The 18532-nt window shown below is 43.0% G+C and overlaps 1 protein-coding gene across 3 annotated transcripts in view; it reads left to right on the forward strand.

Annotated features, from left to right (window-relative positions):
- Positions 1–18532, forward strand: part of LOC137341237 (myocardin-like) — a 635026-nt gene that overhangs the window by 145049 nt on the left and 471445 nt on the right. For all 3 annotated transcript variants that reach the window (XM_068004310.1, XM_068004312.1, XM_068004313.1), the window contains exon 3: positions 9645–9714. The gene's annotated coding sequence lies outside the window, so the exon portion shown is untranslated. The remainder of the gene's footprint in view (positions 1–9644; positions 9715–18532) is intronic.

Consider the following 18532-nt stretch of genomic DNA (forward strand, 5'->3'; position numbering starts at 1 on the left):
GTCGATGATCTGGCATGTCTTGCAGAGGTTACCGTGGCAGGGTTGTGTGGTGTCGTGGACGCTGTTCTCCTGAAAGCTGGGTAATTTGCTGCGAACGATAGTCTGTTTGAGGTTGGGTGGCTGTTTATAGGCGAGTAGTGGAGGTGTGGGGATGGCATAGCGAGTTGTTCGTCGTCATTGATGACATGTTGAAGGCTGCGGAGAACATGGCGTAGTTTCTCCGCTCCGGGGAAGTACTGGACGACGAAGGGTACTCTGTTGGTTGCGTCCCGTGTTAGTCTTCTGAGGAAGTCTATGCGATTTTTCGCTGTGGCCCGTCGGAACTGTCGATCGATGAGTCGAGCGTCATATCCCGTTCTTACTAGGGCGTCTTTCAGCGTCTGTAGGTGTCCATCGCGTTCCTCCTCGTCTGAGCAGACCCTGTGTATTCGCAGGGCCTGTCCATAGGGGATGGCCTTTTGACGTGGTTAGGGTGGAAGCTGGAAAAGTGGAGCATCGTGAGGTTGTCCGTGGGCTTGCGGTAGAGTGAGGTGCTGAGGTGCCCGTCTTTGATGGAGATTCGTGTGTCCAAGAAAGAAACTGATTCTGAGGAGTAGTCCATGGTGAGCTTGATGGTGGGATGGAACTTGTTGATGTTATCGTGTAGTCTCTTTAGTGATTCTTCGCCGTGGGTCCACAGAAAGAAAATGTCGTCGATGTATCTGGTGTATAGCGTTGGTTGGAGGTCCTGTGCAGTGAAGAAGTCCTGCTCGAACATGGCTGTTCCGTGTGTTTGGGTAAAGAACTGGTTATCGAAGGTGAAGACATTGTGATCCAGGATGAAGCGGATGAGTTGTAGGATGGCGTCTGGAGATTGGCTGTTGTTGGTGTTGAGTATTGATGCTGTCACAGCGATGCCGTCATCGTGGGGGATACTGGTGTAGAGTGCCGAGACGTCCATCGTGGTGAGAAGTGTTCCTGGTTCAACTGGTCCGTGGGTACTGAGTTTTTGTAGGAAGTCTGTAGTGTCGCGACAGAAGCTGGGGGTTCCCTGTACGATGGGTTTCAGGATGCCCTCGATGTATCCAGAGAGGTTCTCACACAGGGTTCCATTGCCTGATACGATAGGACGTCCGGGTGTGTTGGCTTTGTGTATCTTTGGGAGGCAGTAGAAGTCTCCCACGCGGGGAGTACGTGGGATGAGAGTGCGTAGGATGCTTTGAAGGTCTGGATCGAAGGTCTTGATCAGTTTGTTGACCTGGTGGGTTTTTTTCTTTGGTCGGATCTGCGGGTAACCGTCTGTAGTGTTCCTGGTTGTCCAGTTATCGGTGTGCTTCTTTGCAATAGTCCGTTGTGTTCTGTATGACGATGGCTCCTCCTTTGTCCGCTGGTTTGATGACGATGTTGCGGTTGGTCTTGAGAGCGTTGATGGCATTGCGTTGTGCTCGGGTGACATTCTGGACTGTCTTCTGAGTGCGGCTGATGAATCTGGCATTGACGCATTTCCTGACAGCTTGGGCATACATGTCAAGCTTAGGGCAGCGATCCTCCGGAGGAGTCCAGTTTGACTCTTTCCTCTTCGGTTGCTGTACCGCGGATCCCTCTGTCTGCTGTTCCGTCCTGACAGCTTGGGAATACATGTCAAGCTGAGGGCAGCGACCCTCCGGAGGAGTCCAGTTTGACGTGAAGGCCATGTTCTCCGCAGCCTTCAACATGTCATCAATGACGACGAACACTTCGCTATGCCATCCCCAAACCTCCACTACTCGCCTTTAAACAGCCACCCAACCTCAAACAGACTATCGTTCGCAGCAAATTACCCAGCTTTCAGGAGAACAGTGTCCACGACACCGCACAACCCTGTCACGGTAACCTCTGCAAGACATGCCAGCTCATCGACACAGATACCACCATCACACGAGAGGACACCACCCACCTGGTGCATGGTTCATACTCCTGTGACTCGGCCAACGTTGTCTACCTCATACGTTGCAGGAAAGGATGCCCCAGAGCACGGTACATTGGCGAGACCATGCAGACGCTGCGACAACGGATGAACGGACACCGCGCAACAATCACCAGACAGGAGGGTTCCCTCCCAGTCGGGGAACACTTCAGCAGTCAGGGACATTCAGCCACCGACCTTCGGGTAAGTGTACTCCAAGGTGGCCTTCGAGACACACGACAACGCAAAATCGTCGAGCAGAAATTGATAGCCAAGTTCCGCACCCATGAGGACGTCCTCAACCGGGATCTTGGGTTCATGTCACGCTACACGTAAGCCCACCAGCGAACAAAAGCTATCTGTTTTTAATATAACGGGTCATTTGCTGGCTTTCTCTGCCTTCCGGATGTTTCTGCCTCTCTCTTTTTTTTCTGTTTGTTTTTTTTTGTTGACTGTATATTCGGGGGCTCTGTAGGTAACACCTCTCTGTCTGAACACGGTGATTGCCTTGGCAACGGGCAGTTGCAAAGACTCTCTGTAATCACCATTTATTGTTCTGTGATTTATAAATGTGTAGGCTTCGAGGAGTTCCTGACATTTAACAGAGGAAGGAGGAAGCCTCCGAAAGCTTGCAAATTTCAAATAAAATCGTTGGACTATAACTTGGTGTTGCAAAATTGTTTACAATTGTAAGCTCCATTTGCCAGTTCTTGTGGATGTCGAAGGTCGCATGACACTATCAAAGGAGTTCTGCCAATGTCTGTGCCAATGATCTCAACGAAAACAGGTTAGGTGGTTATTGATGTCTGCGTGATCTTGCTATGTGCAAAATGACTGATGTATTTCCCTACAAAAGAGTTTCTGCACTTTAAAATAAATCATTCTTCATTTCATATTTAAATTCACTTCAGATGAAGTGCTTTGAAATGTTTCAGGACGATATGGTACAACCTTTTGTATATGTAAGTCTTACTTTTCTTTTTCAAGAGTATATGTATAGGTGGCAGGTGGCATTGTGTCAAAACAAAACAGATTTGATCATAGCTGGAGTACAAGTGAGAGGATTTGAGCCAAATAGACAGGCTATTAAAACAGATGCCTCTGGATCTTCCTTCACTATCTATTATCATAACCATCACCACACTAATCCAAACAAAAAAGAGTTGCATAGATTAATTGGGAACTCATTTGTTCACGGCTCATTACTCACCTGCAAGATCCAATCGCAGAACCATTCCCCAGAATCAAGACTAGTCATCTCACTCTTTACTTTAAATATGAAAGTTGTCACATGCCGATTTATCAACTGGATTGGTGGGAGAGCTTCTTTATGTCTTCTATACTGCTTTATGCTATTTTCCCCTGTAATGGATCAGACCTTTCTAAAAAATCTGCAGAAACATGGCTGCAGCTATTCTAGTTTCTCACTAAGTTTCAGATCTCATGCCCTGGGCTCATGGTGAGATACTTCTTACTCTACACCTTCTTTCCCCAGGTCCTATTATCTTCAGAGCCATCCGATAAAACATGATGTGTGAGTTAAATGGATTTTCCAAAAGAGTGGTTAAATCTCCTCATTTCTCCAGTATTCTTCACCTCTGCCACTTACCAGCAAACATTTTTGCCAATTGTTAACAGCCCATTTTATTTTTCACTTAAGTACTTAGTGCCTAATGATTTTGACATAGTTCTGAGTGCTAGATCCCTCCGGGTGCAAGCTGAATATATATATTTTAAAAATGGAAATAAATGTAGTTGCTCAGAATGCTTGACTGATTCCTGGGATGAGGGGGTTATCTTATGAGGAAAGGTTGGACAAGTTGGGCCTGTATACACTGGAGTTTAGAAGAATGAGAGGTGATCTTATTGAAACATATAAGATCCTGAGGGGACTAGAAGGGGTAGATGCTGAGGGGATGTTTCCCCTTGTGGGAGAGGCTAGAACTAGGGGTCACAGTTTAAAAAATAAGAGGTCTCCCATTTAAGACTGAGATGAGGAGAAGTTTTTTCTCTGAGGGTCATGAGTCTGTGGAACTCCCTTCCCCAGAGAGCGGTGGAGGCAGGGTCACTGAATATTTTTAAGGCTGAGTTAGATTGATTCCTGATTAACAAAGGAGTCAAAGGTTATCGTAGGTAGATGGGAAAGTAGGGTTGAGGTCACAATCAGATCAGCCATGATCTTATCAAATGGCAGAGCAGGCTCGAGGGGCCGAATGGCCTACTCCTGCTCTTAATTTGTATGTTCGTATGTTAACTGCCAAAGATTCTGTTATATACTATTTGTTTGCCAAGGGTGCTTGAGATCCCTCTTGATTGAAACTCATACTTAACATGGGAGAGAATTCCTGCTCTTATGTACGTAGTGAAAGAGATGACCTATACAAGTCAGTACAACATTGACATGAGCAGAAGTTCCTCTGTGTGCTACTTTTAACAAATCAGATGATGTATCCCACTAATTTATTCAGTTAAAATAGGAATTAAAAAGCTGAGCCAATGGTAGATGGAGCAGCTGTATAGTTACAATGAGAACACTATATTCATAGTATACAGTGTACATAATATAGCTTACATGGTACATTGTACGGGTGAGTGAGTGGGAGCTGTGAGTGACTAATTCCTTGGGCTGACAGTGGTGCTTGTATGTGCTGCTATGCGAATGCAAATTTTGGATATACCAGCATGGCTTTGGACTGTGCTGTTATTTCTAACATGAACGAAATGGACATTGTCTGGTTGCTGACCATTCATGTTAAGCATGGACAGTTGGCATGTATATGTGATATACTACTACTACTAAATTCCTGTCCGTCAGCTCAGCAGCGACAATGGGGCGGAATACGTAATATACTTTGGTATTTAAAATGTGTTGATCGAGGTGTTGTTTCATCAACAGAGACAGAGCAGTTAAGAATAAACTAAAATGAAAGGAATTTAGTGTAAGACATATTATTTTACTCTATATAGCATTCTGCTCTAATTAAAAACATAAGACAGCACAAAAGGTCACTTAACCATTCTAGGCATAGCTTTTAATTGTATCATCACTCTGCAGTGATATTTGTGCCAGAAACTACTCAATTCTGTACTGACTGCAGTACAGCACAATGTTCTTTTCTTAATGTGTGATTGTGTGCAGTATTTTCATTTTGTAAACATTTCCTTTACAACTTTGATAACTTAATACATACATGTCAACCATACTTGGTGACATCACTGCCTCTCCATCACATCACAGCTCTTCCTGTCCTGCTGAACAGGGGAGGCGCGTGAGCATGACAGCATGTGCACGTGAAAAACCTGGCAGATGGAGCAGCTCCGCGGAGGCAGGGTCGCACGACCCCAGTAGTTACAGTAGAGATGCAAAGGCAGAGACACTCAGTCCAAATGCTGACTGTCCATGTAAATTGTGTGTAGTTGGCTTATATGCTAGTTTGGAGATAAGTTTATAAGACTGTCATTTTAAAAGTGCTGGACAAAATAAAATCCAAATACAAGTTTACATCAAATTCTCTTTTATATCTGTCTACGTCCTGGATGTGTTCCATGCATGAAATAAACTAGTGATTAGAGATTGCCACTCTAGCCCTTCCTCGCAATCATCTTTTTACCATAAAACTCATGATGGAGAGGGAAGACTATGTACAATATGAGGATGTAACCAGTTTGAAGTCAATGACTAATGCCTGGAGATTGAGAAAACATTAGGAACTTACTGGAATATTGTAATCTTCGATGCATTGTGAAATGTCAGCTCATAGTTTAATTTACCATTCTTTGGTAATATCACTCGTGTGCTTTAGAATGCTATTTGCTATTTGGTGACCTCCAGGATGTGACCTCTTCTCTCCTTACTCTTTAGAGTCTACACACAAGTAAATACTATGGGGGCAAATTTCTTTGGGGGTTGGACTGTGCTGCTACTTCGAACATGAACAAAGTGGACATTCTCTCCCTCTGGAATGCCAGCGGGACACTGGTCTAACCTCCCATAAAACCACAAAGACTCAGTTATTCTGGGTCTCTGTCATTGCTGGGAGTTTCTGAATTGCCTTGTAAGGGGAGAAATCTCTGCCTGCTTCTTACAAGCCAAATGTCACCAGTGCGGCAGAGTCGGGGATGGGGACACCCCACCTTGGGAGTTCAGTCGGGACCTGGCACATCTGGAGAGGTCAGCACACCGACTGAGTTGAAGTGTGTTGGCCTCCAGATGGGCGAATGTGGGTCCCACCAGTAGAATCCGGGCCAGCAAAGTGGCTTGAAGCTTCGAAGAAGCTTTTTAAAACATCTTGCCAATCGGCTACTTAAATGGTTGTCGTTGGGGGTGGGATTGCCTGGGCGACCCCTCCGAAGGTGGGCAGGTGCTGGATTTTTCAGTTGTCTGCCCTATACAAATGAGGTGCCCTCCCTCTTATCTCACAAGCTCTGGCAGGGTCAGCGGTGGAGAGCACCGACAGGCATGACCCCAGCTGGGATTGCGACTTGAGGAATTTCTGCCTTTACGTGTAAAATCAGTAACATAAATGCTGAATGGCTATGCGTGATACACATAGAATGGCTGAATGGCTACGCATGAGAATAATGGATACTTGTATGATTGTACTTGAGGATTCTCAACAAGGGGTTTAGGTGTCAAAGTGATCTGTAAAAGATTATATGAACCTGAGATGATACACCACCTACCACCCACGTTTTTCAGCCCGACTGTGGTTTCACTTTATTGTTAAATTTGTCACCAGACAGTCGTAACACGGTTATACAATTCTGTCACACTGCCAAAATACAAAAATATCTAAATAACATGCTGTCACCACTTTGTGATGCAAGATTTTTTTTATATATTGTAATTAGTATTTGGTTACAACAAATGATCGAATTTTTGATTGATAACATACAGTGTACATTCTATGGTAGATGTGGCATATTGTGATGATGAGTGACTGCGATTGTTAACGGCTGATTCCATGGGCTGGCTGTGGTGCTGGCATGTGATACTGTGCTTGACCATTGCGTCAATGTCTGGTGGGTTTTGGCTGTATCATCATGGCTTTTAGAGGTATTCCATTAAAAGGTGGGATGGAGCACTGTCCAGATACTTGGTGTGTGATGTATGTGAGGGCATTGCTGTTAATGTGCTGGTCGGCTGCCGGCCAGGAACATGGACCATCTGATGCAAAACGTGCGCACATTCATAGTCAGTGGGTTGAAAATCTGGTCCCTCGGATTTAAAAGAATTTTTCATTAATTTAGTACATGATTTTCTCAGACTGGGCCAGCATCCATAATCTGGACTGGTGGGGTGGAGGTGGATGCTTATCATATTATCATCTCGGTGGGATGCACCAGTGGGGTGTAATTAAAGGAAACCAAAAGGTTTGCCTCTGTTGGAGTCCTGAGAAATCCCACTGGGGAGGCCCAAGAGGCTATCTGCTGGGTCTAGTTCAGCAGGGTGCTTGGTGATTTTTGCAATGTCCTACTTGGCTTATTTAACATACATGTCTTTTACTCTGACAGGCTAAACAAATAACTCAGATTCCTACAAAAATAGAGTTAAAACCTTCTGCAAAATGTAAAAACAAGTCTATTCAACTACTTTATTTTATTAAGTTTATTTAATAAAGAAATTCCCAACAAGACAGGATTATTTTGTACGTCCTAAATTATTCCTTTACATTAAAGGAATATGTAAACTTTGTTAAGACACAATGTAAAAGACAACAGTGGCAAATTAAAGGAAAATGACAGTCTCTAAGTAACTAGTTTTTAACTTCAAAGAGCACTCCAGAATCTAGTTCCCAGCACTAATTCACTTTTATCATTTTATCGGTACAATAAACACAAATTTCAAGCTGGATGCTTTCCATTTACCCAGCAGTGGCCATTAACAGCTTTGGAAAGATTGCAAACTTTATGTCACCCAATGATTCCCACCTCCGCCCCAATGCTCTCAGCTGGCTGAATACAAGTTTTGATCCAATTCTGCATTGATTATTTGATAATATGAGGACAGACATATATTTTGAAGTACAGACAATATTACAATGCCACACTGATCACGTCTTTAGTCCAATTAGATGAAGACATGTTGCAAATAACACGAGTAGTGTTGTGACATTTGCTACAGATGCACACAGTTGCCAGTGGTACAGATTGGGATGCTCTCAATATTTATTGTAACATCTCAATTGCAACAGGACTGGGTTCTTATATTGTGAGTCTGCTCTAACATACAAACATCTACTGCCAAACTCTTTTATGAAAGATAACATGGAGTGCTACTTTTCACACACCCTTGCACAGTCCCTTGTCTATTGTTTCTATATGCCTGAGAAGAACTGGGCTTTGGGGAAATTTCCTGCATTCTTCCTGGCCCTACAAAATCTACCTGTAAAGTCTTGTGTATGGAGCACACTTCTTGTAACATTATCGTCATCACGCTTCTGCATATCCTCTGACTTATTGTGAGCAACGCTAAGGAGGATGTGCTCATTATGTAGGTCTTGTGTCTGCCATACTTTGAAGTGTCAAACATATTAAAAAGAGAAAGATTTCATGCTGATTTTTCTTTCTTGGACCCAAAATGTTCTAAGCTGCTGCCAATCTGGCAATTAGCCATCAATTGACTTCAGGGTCTCTACAGCAAATGACTTTGTGATGCTAAATGGACAGGACCTGTTAAGCACAGCTGAACCTTCGCATTGATCAGAATAATATATTGTGTGTAACTTGGTGTCATTTTCCTGTTGTTATGAAACAGCATGTCATCCAATTCACCATGAACAATTACATGCCATGGGAGATCCACTGGTCATATGCTAAAAAGAACTTGACCTATGTCTCCCAGTGCATTCACCATCACTACAATCACTCTGATTTTTCCTCAGAAAAATAAACTGTTTAAGAGAATGATAGGTAGTTAGGTGAGCTATCCAGGAGTGCAGTATTTGAAAGTACTGTAAAATTGATGATGTGATCAAGCTCTGGGAAGGAGTACTTTGTTTTGAATGAGTCAATAAGCAAAGCTATTTCTAGAATAGAGCACAAAGTAAATGTGAAGGTTTCCATAGTTGAATTCTGGCAATGTGACTTTCTGCTGGCTGAAAAACATATCAATATGGAGCCTTATTTATGTTCAGATCTGGTAGCGGAATCAAAAATACAAATTGAGAATGGCTCTGCCTTGTTTCTAAGCAGCTTACTACAAGTAGTGATAATGTAAAGAATCTTATGCATATGCACATATATTGTATATCTGTGTACATTGATTGTGTGCATATGAAGTAAATGACATGCTTTGGAGCAGATGTTTAAAACAGATATCATTTCACTTTTGGTAGAGTGAAAGGACAATATAGAAATGGTCAAGTGGAAGTGGGTGAGGGGGTGGAGTAATACATTTGCCATGCTAGGGAAAGAGGCAAATCACAACTCCATTGGTAGATTACATTGGCAGGTATCTACTAATTAAGAATTGGCCCTGGCATGAGACATACCCTTGAGACAGGTCTGGTTTACACCAGTGGGATTCAGAGCTCTCAATTCGGCCAGTTTACAGCACAAATGAATGTTAGATATTGGTACATTTGACCTATTTTGCCACTGTATATAAGTCACGTCTGTTGTCTATTAGGAGAAAAAAAGGATTTAAACTTACTGGAAAAAACATCCATTACAGAAAAGCTTTTTGTGTTAATTTATTTTTTCATTTTTCTATCTGCAGTATTTTGACTGGAAGTACAGTGACCCAACCACCTGGCAACAAAAGACCGCCAACTGCTTCTGAAAAGCAGGTAAATGGAAAGCCTCCACCTTGATGCTTGTTATTACTGTGCAGATAAAATGATAAACCAGTTTGTGCCAGCAGTTAGATTTTGGAGGGCTATACTGTAGTTGGGATAAGCAGCTAGTAAATAAAGAAATGATGGGAAATGTAATGACTCAATGACACTATTATAAAGTCATTTGGCAATTAAGACTGCTAGGATTTTGATATGAAAGTAAAAGTTTGTTTCCTTGAACCAAGGTGGGGTGGGGGGTGGTGAAAATCCATTGGTCACAATCCTGGTAGTTACGTTATCTGGGGGCGGGAAGGACATGATCAGGCACTGACTTCTCCCCCGTGACCCCATTCCGTCCTTCACTCCCCTATGCAAAGAGGTCCATATTCGTATTTGCAGTTCCAAGCCGCTTCCCTGGGTGAACCCCCCTCCCTCCAGTGGGACCCAGTTCTGCCTTTCTGGAGGCTAGTATCTCACTCGACTTACCGGCCTCAAGTCTTATGCTGGATTCCCTTATGGGTCATGGAAGTGGGAACTCCCAGTGTAGGGATCCCTTGTCTCAACCCTGGCCCCTCTGTGTCACTAGATGTAAGGGTGGGCAAGGCCACTACACCTTACAAGGCCAGTGCATCAAGGTCCCAGCCTTTTTCTGAGCTGTTATGCCAGACTCCCAATGGAGTTATGGAAGTCCAGCAGAACAGCTGAGGAAATTCAGCCTCAAGGTGTGTAAAGCTATTTGTATTTGTTCCATTCCTATAGTGATTGTTGCTTTATAGTACTTTCAGAATTGGACTTTAACAGGGAAGACTTGCTGCTTTTTGACTAATCAGTGGGTGATGGACCATTCTGAAATTTGCCTTTGTTGCGCACCTTGGTAAAACCAGTGTTAGAAGCCACCAAGCCAAACAACACTTTGCTTTTACTGAAGTGCAGCTGGAGGTAAGCACATTATTCTCCTGCCTGCCGTCGGCTACACTGGGAAATATAAATGGTCTAACTAACCATATTTTGACGGTAGCAGAAACCAAATTTTTTTTGTGGACCATCACCAGATTTATTAACTCTGGTCTCTGGAAAGTAAGGAATAAACAGAAGAGCTGAGCTGCAAGGAGCAACAGTGTGAAACCACCTCCATTCAGCCAGCTGAATATTCTTAATTGACAGATTTCACATAGTATTATATTTTTGTAAATTATGAAATTAGTGTAATTCGCTGACATGTGCTTCAAATTCATTGAGCAGAATGTTTTGAATGAGCATACTTTTCATCTGATAAATGTTTGATCATATTTAAAAAAAAATCAAAATGCATGTTTGCGTTTTGAGGTATGTCAAATGTTGCAAAGCATATTGTTAAAATTCTACAACCGATACATATTTTAACTTTTGTTTAAGTCACTTTGATGCTCCTCGGGTGGCATGATGTCAGTGCTCAGTTAATGGGAAAAAGGTTCCAATTTTGGTAGCCAGTGTCTACATCACACATTCCCAGGACAACTGCAGAACAGTCACACACAGCTCCCTGTGCTCTGCCTCAATAATATATCTTAACCCCACCTTGAGAAGACCATCCACTACTGTAATGCTGTGATTTTTTTCGTCATGTCCTTTCAGGTTTGTACTGCAGTTTGGTGTCAATTTATAGAGAGTTTAGTGCTGTGATTTTCACTCAGTAGAAATTGAGTTGAGATTGCTGCAGATTCATTTCTCATAAGAGACAGACTTTTCCATCAGTCTGAGCTGAATTGAAATCCAGATCGCAGTGGTGAAAGAACGGTGCTATAATCCACTAAAGTACCATGCTCCATAAAGCATGTCTAATTGTTTACATTCAGAAGCATTTTGGATACCTTCATTCTTCAGGAAACCCTTCAGAATGTCAGTGATGCCTGCAGTGGGATTGTTATAAAAATCAGATTATAATTTTTATTTTAACTTTAGTTGATGAATACTGCACATTAAGGAATGTTCTTTGGGCATGTGTATTTCTCTAATTATACATCAGAACATTCTTCTTGACAAATTTGTGAAAAGTCCTTTTTGTACATATTAGCAAAAAATAATAAGACTATATTTCGAAGGAGAAAAAGTCCTTGCAGTTTTCCCAACTTTGTGACTTTTCAATCTCAGCCGGGTTGGGAAGGTGCTGATTGGGCCAACTAGGGGAGGTGCTGATTGGGTCGGCTGGGGAGGTGCTGATTGGGTCGGCCGGGGAGGTGCTGATTGGGCCGGCCAGGGGAGGTGCTGATTGGGCCGGCCAGGGGAGGTGCTGATTGGGCCGGCCAGGGGAGGTGCTGATTGGGCCGGCTAGGGGAGGTGCTGATTGGGCCGGCCAGGGGAGATGCTGATTGGGCTGGCTAGAGGAGGTGCTGATTGGGTCGCCCAGGCGAGATGCTGATTAGCACTGGAATGCTTGCCTATGTCAAGGGAGAGAAAATTGGAGGCAAGTGAACCAGGGCTGCTGTTGTGCATCTCTGAACAAGGTTACTAGAAAGATTGCCAGAAGTTTGCGAATAGGTAGCCTGCCCATTTTATGACCAATGATTTGGGTACAATACAGAAGAGCCAAAAGGAGGAAATTCTGGAACAAGTCTCAGCGGTGACTTTCATGGAATTGATTAAAATTGCTCAGTTCCATTTCAAACACTGGCTTAGAGATTTGGGAGTGCCCATTTTTGTGTGTGTGGTCGGCATCGGGTACATGTGCCTGAATGGTGAGGCCCAAGGCTCCCCCAATATCGAGCCTAGGGCCTCATTATAATTGAGCTGGCCGAGGTGAGACGAGCCCGTGGGCAAAGGGGAGTGCAAGATCAGACCGCTAATAGTGTCACAGCGGCCCTCAGATAAGTGGGCTCGGGGCTGGGGATCGGGTTTGGGGATTGGGATCAGGTCCAGGAATCGTGGTATCGGGGGCGGGGTGGGGGGGGGGGTGGTGACCCCGGGGGTCGGCATCAGAGGTCGGGCTCGGGGATGGGGTTCGGGTCAGGGATTGGGATCGGGTCCAGGAATCGCGGTGTCGGGGGGAGAGAGGCCGGGGGTTCGGCATCGGAGGTCAGGGGCGGGGTGGGAGGGGGGGGGGGTTACAGGAGGCCGGTGTACTGGATAGGAGGCAGAGTGGGGGGCAGGATAGGAGGTTGGGGGTTGGAATTGGAGGCTGGAGGGTGAGTCGGAAGCATCGGCGATTGGGGCAACGGGAGGAGCACTCCTACTCCTCCGGGCTCCACATTCTGGTAACTAAATATGAGAAACCTACCTTGTAGGTTGCAGCCGGTCCCGAGGCCTGGTTTCATATAGAGGAGCTGGTGCTGGCATTGGCTCCTTCATGGCAAACCAATCTTCAAGTCAGAGCCTCAAACAGGCTTTAGGCTCCATATTTTCATATGCAAAGGGCCTAAAGCCTGTTGCAGGCCTATTTTTTTCCTTTCCCAACATGGCAGGCAGTGCACTTCCGGCCAGAAATGTGCGCGCACATCCTGCCAATTGGGGACTTAGAAGGCCAGTTAGCTTCCGACAAACGGGCATTGCGCGGCCTAATTTATAGCCCATTATCTTTGTAATCAGTTAGGTTATTGAGTTTGTTAACTTTCAGTACGATTTCCAGTCATTTTCCAAATTTAAAAGCGAAAATGGAATCATTTTTTGTGTCTATTGCAACTACTCAGTAATTTATCGCCTATGACTTCATCTTTTAGCAAGTATTTCCATTTCTCAAGCAGCCTTTCAGTTGCCTTTGAGTGAATACTCTCCCAAGACTGCTTTTAGAATTCAGCTGAAGTGTTTAGATAAATTTTCACTAGATCTGGTCATTTTTAATTTTTTTCAAAATCTAGACACTAATGTGTATATTTTCCTTCTATCACTAATGTTTGCTAAAAAGTTTGTGTCAGTGGGGAAACTTGTTTTATGCATGTATTGTCTTTTCTTGCTCACACAAAGGACTGGAGGAAAATGTACATGTAAGAGTGATTTGTGACTTCCCTTCTAGTAAATACTTAGCAGGCATTGTGGTTTTAGAACTATACTTACTTACGCTAATTAACAGTTCTTCAGCTGAAATCATGTTGAATTCCCTGCTCTTCTGAATCTGTTGCTGCAGGCAATGAAAAATTGCTTGTCAAGGATTTTAGAATTCCCTAGGTTTCGTGAGTCATTGGCTGGAGATGATGAATAATTGAGTGCTTGGTTTAAGGTGAAGGAAAATCTAGGGGGAGTACTTTCTGTTCAGAGCACAGTCCCATTTCTTCGTGCAATAAATATGCATATTAGCAGCAGTGAGTACTGTTGAATTTATTACCTGTTAGAGACCCTCCAGTTTGGTTCTCTTTCCCTATGGAGCTGATCCGATGAAAAGAACGGTGAGACGAGCCTGCCCCATTCACTCAACAATAGAATCTCATGCACTGCCTACTGCTTGTCTCTCACAATGCTGTCTCCTGTGAGAGGCAAAAGAAGAGAAAAAACCTGCAGCTGATTCAGAAAAAATTCAAAGTTCCTCTCCAACTCCCTAAGGCAATCCAGCAGACTGCAGTTGCCCATGACTCATCACAATCTCAGCTAACCATCAACTTACCCTCTATAAATGGAAATGTCGTTTTCTCTCAGGAACATGTCAAGTTCCCTTTTAAAGGACTGTGACAATTCTATGCTCAACATATGTCCCAGCAGTTTGCTTCAGAGGGCTATGACACGGGGGTGGGGGGGGGGGTGAAATTCCTGGCATCTATTTGCTCGCAGATTTTATAGGTATAACCTCCAGTCTCACCATCCCTATCCACTTAAAATGATGTATCCAACTGGACCCTATCCAATCCCTCTTCATTTTAAAACTTCAATCATAATGCCTCCAAGTCTGTTTCCCTAAAAGAAAAACAACCTCCAGGAGCCTATCCTCATAACTAAGCTTTAAGATTTAGTATAATTCTGGCCACCCTCATCCACACCTTCTCCATAGCCTTGATTTCCTTCACTGTGTGTGGAGACTAAAATTGGACAAATGCAGATGTATCAAAGCCTGATATAGCCTAAGGATACTACTCTTCATTTTGTACTGAATGGTTCCAGCAATACAACCTAAAGTCCTATTTGCTTTGCTTATAACAACCTCATACTGCTTCTGTACCTTTTTAATGAGTCATCAATTACTAGCTATGGGTCCTTTTTCTAATCTATTTCCTTTAATTGGTACCCCTGCATGGTATAGACATGCTAGGAGTTTCCTAACCTCGTGTGCATGACAACATACTAGTCGACATTAAATGATATCTGCCACATTTACCCAAGTTATCAAAATTTGCCTGCAATCTTATCAATTTGTTTAAAGGTACTAAACCTCGTGCACATTTTTCTATCATTGCAAATTTGAGAGTGGTTCCATGTAAGCCCTCCTCCAGATTATTAATGAAAATCATAGCCAGCAACAGGTCCAGTATAGAGCCTTGAGTAACTCCAGTCAGATCCACTCCCAATAATAACAATCCAAATGATAACTGTCCTATAATCCCATGAGATCTATTTTTGTCTTATAGCCATTGATGCAGTACTTCATCAAATACTTTTTAGAAGTCAAGTATACAGCATCAATTGGATTATATTCACCCACTATTCTGAATACCCCGTCAAAGAATTCAATCAAGTTAATGAGGCAAGGCCTACCTTTCCTAAAGCAATGTTAGATATCAAGACTGAACTCCAAAAGATTATTCATCACATCATTCATAATGCTTTTCAACAGCTTTGCAACTACCAAAATCAAGCTCACAGTCTTATAATTTCCAAGATCTGATTTCTTCCTTTTTTAAAATAATGAAACTAGGTGAGCCATTCTCTGATCCACGGAAAATAACTTGGACGCCAATGAGCCATTGAATACATGAGCTAGTGTCTTACATACAACCTCCCACATTTCCCTAAACACTCTGGGGTAAATGGCATTGGGTTCTGCATTACTATCAATCTTAGCTGAAACCATTTCTACAGTTACTTTTAATGAAGCAATTTTAGCTACATATCTGTTCTGTAATACCAGGATAGTGGTATTGTCCTCAGAAGTGTAAAACAATGCCAAGTACCTATTTCGCCTGTCAGCCATATCTTTATCTTTGTATATAAGCTGTCCCAACAAACCTTTCAAAGTAATGGAAAAAGGCCACCTGCATCCTGGAGCAACTCCTTTCACTTTAAAGGGCCCTGTAATTTTGGACCAACCTTGAAGCTGATCTGGATCTGCGCAAACAAAGAATACCCTATACGTGCTGAGGCTGCAGCACTTACCAGTGGGTCGATGGGTCCAAATTGACCGGCCCCAAGTTTCAGCACCTATTGGATGGAATGGAATTCCTGCGGCCAGTCATCACTGGCGTCATTGCACTAACTCTGGGGGGATGATGATCCAAAATGGCAGGTATCCTTCATCAAGAAATTTAATGGTGCTTCATACTGGTAATCTGGGAAATGTATCCTTTTAGCAGCTGGATTGGAGGGTGGAAGAAGAAGTACTTTGAACAGAATGTGTCCCTCCCACCCCTGACTTTTCTTATCCTTTTAGTAGGTACCCTTTAGCTATTCTTAGTTTTTCTTTTGACCAGAGATATCAACAATATTCAACATTAATGTGGACATGATTTTCAATCAGTTTCAGCTCTGAGGTTTTCAACGTACGATGCTTGATGGAACTTACAAATTGTAGAGTTATAATCTTCATATTTCATGATCAGATTATTGTATATTTATACCAAAATGAATTATTGGCATTTCAACTCTCACATCCTTATCTAATAATTAGAAAAAACATGACTGTTCAGAGAGTGCCAAGGAAAACAGCGCTCCTTCCACTGGAGTTAACACAATGGTAGTGGTGCTGGTATGGGCGAAGTTACTTGGAAACTAATTTCATATGGTTTCCCAAGCTTCGTTTTCAATGGTAAGAATGGTGGTGGATATAAATCCTGAATTTGTTCTGGGCAACAGGTTATGCTACTGACTAACCAGTAAAATTTCCCATGGGATTCCAAGAGACGTCTAAGGGGGATGAGATGTGGAAGTGGGATTTAAACTTAATTCCTGAGTATTCAAAGTCATATAAACGAACTCAGAAACTTGTGCCCTTCATGTTCTGACCAAATTGATTCATGATTTATTAAAATTAAGCTGAAAAATTGTGATTTTTTGGCTTACTTGCTGAAGTATGTAAATCTCTATTACAGTAGATTTAATAAGACTTCTGTATTTCAAACCCCATACTCTATAAATGCTGGAATATGGGATTAGAGTAGACAGGGCTGATGGCCGGTGCGGACACGATGGGCCGAAGGGCCTCTATCCGTGCTGTATAACTCTATGACTCTATATAGGAATAGAACAGTAAATTCAAACTATTGGCATGTCTTAAGTGTGAAACCTGTACATAAAAGGAAATTAAACTATTTTTACTTAAATGCAATATTTTGTTTTAGAGCTCAATATGGTGAATGGACAGTCAGTTTCCATTCCTCACTTGATGTTTCCCTGAAAATGTGAAAAAATCTGTGACTTAATACTACAGATAAATAAGTGAAATCACACATATACAAAGTCTTTCAGTTATTTTAGCAGAGACAACACGACTGAGTGATGTGCATATGATTACAAAGGAAAAAATGTGGGTGCCAAAGTTCATCTGGCTCTCGCCCCTTGTGTCATAGATTTCACAATCCAACATGCCCCTATGAATAATAGTACAGTTTAACACTGTGCCCAGTGGATTTGTCTGGTGAAGTTAGGGGTTGTCTCAAAAGTTCTTATTCCAATCGCAAACATGTGTTGCAGAGGCTTTCCAACTTTTTTGTGTGGCAGCCTCCTCCAAATCATAAGAACATAAGAAATAGGAGCAGGAGTAGGCTATACGGCCCCTTGAGCCTGCTACGCCATTCAATAAGATCATGGCTGATCTTCTATCTCAACTCCACTTTCCCACCCTTTCCTCATATCCCTTGATTCCCTTGGTGTCCAAAAATTTATTGATCACAGTTTTGAATATACTCAATGACTGAGCACCCACAGCCCTGTAGGGTAGAGAATTCGAAAGATTCACCTCCCTCTGAGTGAAGAAATTTTTCCTCATAGAAAGGTTACAGCACGGAAGGAGGCCATTCGGCTCATCGAGTCCACGCCGGCTCTATGCAAGAGCAATCCAGCCAGTCTCACTCCCCCGCCCTATCCCCGTAGCCCTGCAAATTTTTTCCTTTCAAGTAGTTTTCCAGTTCCCTTTTGATGAATCTGCCCCCACCACCCTCTCGGGCAGTGTATTCCAGATCCTGACCACTCGCTGTGTAAAAATGTTTTTCCTCATGTCATCTTTGGTTCTTTTGACAATCACCTTAAATCTGTGTCCTCTGGTTCTTGACCCTTCCGCCAATGGGAACAGTTTCTCCCTATCTACTCTGTTTAGGCCCTTCATGATTTTGAATACTTCTATCAAATCTCTTCTCAACCTGCTCTGTTCCAAGGAGAACAACCCCAGCTTCTCCAGTCTATCCACGTAACTGAAGTCCCTCATCCCTGGAATCATTCTAGTAAATCTCTTAATAAGAACATAAGAAATAGGAGCAGGAGTAGGCCATACGGCCCCTCGAGCCTGCTCCACCATTCAATAAGATCATGGCTGATCTTCAACCTCAACTCCACTTTCCCGCCTGATCCCTATCTTCCTGATTCCCGAGAGTCCAAAAATCTATCCATCTCAGCACTGAATACACTCAACGACTGAGCATCCACAGCTCTCTGGGATAGAGAATTTCAGATTCACAACACTCTTGAATGAAGAAATTCCTCCTCAGCTCAGTCCTAAATGGCC

This window comes from Heptranchias perlo, chromosome 23, assembly GCF_035084215.1.
Source record: "Heptranchias perlo isolate sHepPer1 chromosome 23, sHepPer1.hap1, whole genome shotgun sequence".
NCBI lineage: Eukaryota > Metazoa > Chordata > Chondrichthyes > Hexanchiformes > Hexanchidae > Heptranchias > Heptranchias perlo.